Genomic DNA, 6,377 nt, shown 5'->3' on the forward strand with positions numbered 1-6,377 from the left:
GTGTAAAATGCAACATATAAATTACATCAATTGAGGCATAAAACTAACCCTTTTTAAGTGCTAATGTTGGAAAAAGAGTGTTTTTGTCTTCCTTTTGTATTTTCAGGATAAAATGAGCTCAAATTCACAAAAGAAGCAAAAAGACAGCTAAATCTAACATAAATACAAAGACAGGAGCAAAAGTGGATTGCCCGACCCCTCAACAGCATCTTCCCAAGCAGAAAAGAGAAGTCAGAAGACTGAACACGCCCCGTGCTCAACCAGCACGGGGTCGTGCCCAAGAAGCAGTAGAAAAGACAAACCTATAGAAGCTTCTATTGCCCACCACAGGGCCGTGTCCAGTGAGCACGGGGGCGTGGCGAAAGTACAGCAGGCGCATTAATTGTAATTGTGAATTACAATTAATGAAGAGAGAGAGTGTCAGACAGGCACGGGGGCGTGTCCAGCGGACACGGGGCCGTGCCCAGCCTTCTGTTAAGCCTATAAATAGGAGTGCTTGGTTTCATTTCAACTCATCCCTTGGCACACCACCTCTCTCACACTTCATCCACCACCCACCACCATCACAACACCATCATCCACCACCATTATCCATTGTCCATCATAGAGTGTGTGAGTCGTCTCGGGATCCAAGATTGATCGTAAGAGTTCTTGACAATCAAGGCCATGTTTGCCAAAGTCTCTTACATCACTTGGTGAAGACAAGTGTTTAGTATAATACTTTTTATTTTTAATCTTTTGCACTTTTTATTTGGTTTTGTATTAATGACTTTAATAACTAGTTGCTTATGTTGAAGGTGATCTTTCCTTATCGTTTGTCCGTGGTGTCTTGGCATTATTTTACTGTCTATATAAAATAAAAGATTTTCACCATTCATACCTCCACGGTCTATATGGAGGTATGTTGGCTACCTGGTCGGGGGTTAAGGGAATGGTTTGGTAAGGGGCTTGCCCTTGTTCAGCGTTTAGAGGTCCTGCAAGGGACCTGGGTCAAATTTAGTAGGATCTCCTTCGATGCCCATAGGTATTGGATGGCGGGGATCCAAACTCTTTGACCCCCTCATAAGTTAACAACTATTAATACTATAACCCGGTATCTAGGAGTGTATCCCTTCTGACTCAGACTACTCAGCCGAGGGTAACGTCACCGCCAAAAGCGGGGCCTACCATAATTTGCCTTAATAACTAAATTCATTATCTTCCAATAATCCAACCCTTTAGGATTGTATCCTTGCTGACTCAAACTATTGGGTTGAGGGTAACGTCGCCTTCAAAAGAGGGGCCTACTACAATAACTAAGATAATCTCTTAAACAAGTGCAAAAGTGCGAAAATAATCAAAGGTTATACTAATACACGAGTCGGATCCAAGTGATTCATCTTGTCTATCTGTTTTTATTTTAATTTTCTTCATTTAGTTAGTTTTTATTTTCTTAGTTTAAAAATCTTTTCTAACTTTTTGATTTGATTAGACGTTGAGGATAAACCGATACTAAAAGCTCTTGTGTCCTTGGACGACCTCGGTATCTTACCAACACTATACTACGTCCACGATGGGTGCACTTGCCCATATGTGTGTTTAGTGTTAGTAAATATCGTGTTTTATAAATTTAAAACTTGGCTAAAAGTGTAAAAAGGGCTTAAAATATACATCAAAAATATATTACACTACACACGCATCACTCTGCCCGATTGATCTAGGGTTCCGTAACGGCTGTCGTGGTTCTGCCCGACGTAGTCGTTGGAATGCCGTCTCGGGGAGGGTATTACTAATGTTAAAATGGGTTATTATACTAACACACGTGCATTTGTGTAACATATAGATTATTCCCAGGATATCCTTACTGAAAACCTTAAAACAGCAATGTGAGTTATCCTCTTTTGTAAACCTATTTTGTAAACTGTTCTTACCAAACCTTAAATATTTTACAATGCAATTTAGCAGTGATTGAGTCTTTGTAATTCTACGATTACTGCCGGTATGTTGGGGTTTTGTATACAAAATGTGAGTAACGTTACCATTGGACGAAGAGTTAGCCAATGTGTAATATGACCCACCAGTAGGATTGACAATACTGAATGAGTAATTGGGTAGATATAAAAATTGTAATCGCCCTCAATATTATTTAAATTGATAACACCTTTTTTGATTAAACTGGGATTCACTCACCAGTATTTCCCACTGACAAATGTTTTTAAAACGCGTTTCAGGTAACACAATATGAAAGCCAATTAGAAGCCAGCTGGACAGCACTGGAGGCTTGGAAAAATGGCTATAAAAGTTACCTAAATAAAAGAAAGCGTTTATTTCAATAAAATGGGATTTCTCCCTATAAATCAGTTTGTAATGAAAAATTTGGGTTTTACCCATATGTATTTGATGTTATAAAATATGGTGGTTTACTCTGATTAAATATTTCCTAATTACGGTCCTGATGAAAATTTCCGCTGCCAAATAAGACAATAACGCGATACCACCAAAACTGGCTCGCGGCCGCCTGTTCCCGGGAATTAGGGAACGGGGGCTGTGACAGAAGGTGGTATCAGAGCTATGCCACTGATTCAGCCACAGAAGTGTTCTGCTAACATCAAAATTCAAAGTGTTAGGAAATAAATTACGGAAATACGTGCATAATTGTATTTTCTTGTAATGTGTTATCTGACTATCTGTTAGTTTACAATATGAGCGACCAAGGACCATCTGACGCGTATCGTCAATTGTCTGGTTCGCCTAGAAGCGAAGGCACCTCCTCTTCTCATCCTGCCCTCTCAGGGTACTCTGCTGATACGGAAGAAGGAATCTTTGTGTTTAAGGCTCAGTCTGAAGAGCCATTTCCTCAGTAAAAGAGGGGATGGTTCAGTAGAGGAGCACATGAGCATAGAAAACGTATGAAAAAGTTGTAGGAACAGCGAGTGTTAGCCGCAGCTAAAAGAGAAACCGATGCCTATGCCCAGGATATGCTCAATAGGGGTATAGCCAATATCCATATCTTAGCAACCACTGCAACTGACCCAAATCTGGAGCTAATGCTAGCACCCCAACCACAACCACCGATTCCTGACCAACCCATGGAGATAGAAAAACCCAAAAACCAAATAGAAATGCATGATTTCAACCCGGAGGAGATACCTAGGCTACCTGCACCAAATCCCCTAGACCCAAACAATTACGACCCCTGGTGGGATGATGTTAGGGACTATGTGCAACGCTACCCAATACAGGAAAATGTGCCAATGCCCAACTTAGGAGCCTACCCAGGGTTAGATCCTCAAGATCCCTATTACAATAACGATGCATACATTAGGGAGATTTTAGAGAATCCTTACCCATACCAGGCCCCGTACCAGGAACCCGCACCCCAGATTCCAAACCCAGTCCTAGAACCTGCACCCCCAATGAGTGCAGAAAATGTGCAAGAACTTAGGACTTTCGGTGAGGAAATTTTAGAAAGCAGTGAAAGAATGAGACCGGTGGGAGAGCGTCTCGTAGCGCAATATGGATTTTTGGATGAATCCATATCCGTGAATGTGATGGTGGAGACGGTAGTAATAATAATAATAATAATATATGTGTGTATGTGTTAGAAAAAAAAAACTACGGATGCATATTACTAGTATTGTAATTTTACATTCCAGTCGGTATTGTAATTTTAAATTTCAATACTGTTGTCTAATAGATGCATAATATATGAATAGAGTAAAAGTCGCAATGCTCGACGCTTTTGACCAAAAGTGCGTGTCATGTGATTGGCTATATTCAAATATTATTTGTAATATTAATATGTGGTAAATGTTTAAAATTCAGATGGCCGACGAAGGAAATCAAGATAATCTGAATAACGATAACCAGAGCAACATTAACGTGGTTAACGAGAATCCGAACAACAATAATAATGGAAACCAAGTGGATAATAGTGCTATCCAACACATAGTGGTACAAGGAATTATAGATGCAATGCCATTTATTATCCAAACTGTTAAGGAAGCTGAAAATAAAAGTAAGCATAGCAGTAAGCGACCAACTGAACCTGAACACAGCATAAACAATGGACCTATGCTTCAGGCCCCCATTCCTAAAAGAAAAAGAACCATGCCATACAGTTGTTCTTACAAAGAATTCTGGTCCTGCAAACCAATAGAATTCCCGGGCAATGAAGGACCCATTGCAGCTCTACGCTGGATAGAGAAGACTGAGGCTGTTCTGAAAATAAGAAAATGTGCTGAAGAAGATAAGATAATGCTTGCTTCGAATTTGTTTAAGAATGCAGCCCTAGAATGGTGGAACACTATCCTCCAGTCAAGGGGAAGTGATAGAGTGTATAACATGGAATGGGAGGAGTTTAAGAACATGGTAGAAAGGAAATTCTGCCCTCCCAATGAAAAAGAGCAGATAGCAAATAAGTTTCTGAACCTTAGAATGACCGGAGTAGATAGTAAGGGCTATACTACTACATTCTTTGAATATGCTAGAATAGTACCGACCCTTGCCTCACCTGAACCAATATTAATCTCCCGATATATCTGGGGATTAATCGGGGAGATTAGACATGTAGTCAAGGCAGCTAGACCCCAAACCATAGAAGAAGCTGTAGAACTAGCCAATACCTTGACTAATGAACTGGTGTGGACTAGAGAAGAAAACCAGAAGAGAAACCTATCTCAAAGGCTTATTCAAGAATTCCATTCTGGAAATTCCAATCGTAGGAATGTAGGTTCTACATCGGCCCCATATTGCAGGTATTGCAAAAGAAAGCATTCTGGAAAATGCTCCATATATTACAATTTCTGCAAAATATCGGGACACAAGGAAGAAGACTGCAGAAAGAAAGCCAACAGGATATGCTACAATTGTGGGGAGCAAGGTCACATTAAGCCAAACTGTCCGAAATTGGCTCCAGCTGCGAACAACAAGAACACTGAAAATGCTAGAGCATTTGTTCTAACTGCATATGAAGCCAAGATAATTCCAGACGTCATAGCTGGTACATTTTTAGTTAATGATATTTTTGCTAAAGTATTATTTGACTCTGGTGCAAACCAAAGTTTTATTAATACTTCGTTTTGCAAACTCCTAAATCAATCATTAACTAAACTATCACAAGAATGTCTAGTAGAGACCGCAAATGGAGAAACCATTAGGATTTCTGAAATCTTGCAAGGGGCAAGAATAGAAATTTTTAATCAAAAGTTTATTGCAAACCTTTACCCAATGAATCTGGCAGGATTCGATGTCGTGTTAGGAATGGCTTGGTTAATAGCCAATAAAGCCAATATTTTATGTGATCAAAAGTCAATTCAAGTAAATTCACCAAGGGGTGAAAAGATCACAATTAAAGGAAATAAATTATCTAGATCCACTAAATTCATCTCTGTGATGAAAACTGCAAGTTATATAAGAAAAGGATCTATAGTTTATTTGATTTCTATAATCACTAACACTAAAGGAAAAGAACTAAAAGACATTCCAGTAGTGTCCCAGTTTTCAGATGTCTTTCCAGAGGAATTGCCGGGACTACCGCCAGACAGGGAAGTCGAATTCAGAATCCACCTGCTACCAGGAACAGCACCGATTGCCAAAGCACCTTACCGTTTGGCACCCGCTGAAATGCAAGAACTGAAGAAACAATAAGACGAATTGTCGGAGAAAGGAATCATACAACCAAGCTCATCGCCATGGGGAGCGCCGATTTTATTTGTCAAAAAGAAGGACGGATCAATGCGTATGTGCATTGAATACCGTGAATTGAACAAGGTCACGATTAAAAATTGGTATCCATTACCGAGGATCGATGATCTGTTCGATCAACTTCAAGGAGCTCGATTTTTCTCTAAAATCGATTTAAGATCAGGATATCATCAATTAAAGGTACAAGAAGAGGATATTCCTAAAAACGCATTCAGAACAAGGTATGGTCATTATGAATTTACGGTCATGCCATTTGGTTTAACCAATGCCCAGCCGCATTTATGGACATGATGAACCGAATATGTAAGCCATATTTGGATAAATTCATAATTGTCTTCATAGATGATATTCTAATTTACTATAAAAATAAGGAAGAGCATGCAAAGCACTTGCACTTACTTCTAAGTCTATTAAGAAAGGAAAAGCTTTACGCTAAATTTTCAAAGTGGAGATTTTGGTCAGACCAGGTACAATTTCTTGGACATTTTGGTGAACCATGAAGGAATTCATGTGGATCCCACAAAGATCGAGGCGATTACCAAATGGAAAACCCCTGAGTCACCAACTGAGGTTAGAAGTTTCTTAGGATTGGCCGGTTATTATAGAAGATTTATTCGAGATTTTTCTAGAATAGCCATTCCTTTAACCAAGTTAACCTGTAAAACTGTTAAGTTTGAATGGGAACCAAAACA

The sequence above is a fragment of the Helianthus annuus genome, chromosome 5 (genome assembly GCF_002127325.2).
Source record: "Helianthus annuus cultivar XRQ/B chromosome 5, HanXRQr2.0-SUNRISE, whole genome shotgun sequence".
Taxonomy (NCBI): Eukaryota; Viridiplantae; Streptophyta; class Magnoliopsida; order Asterales; family Asteraceae; genus Helianthus; species Helianthus annuus.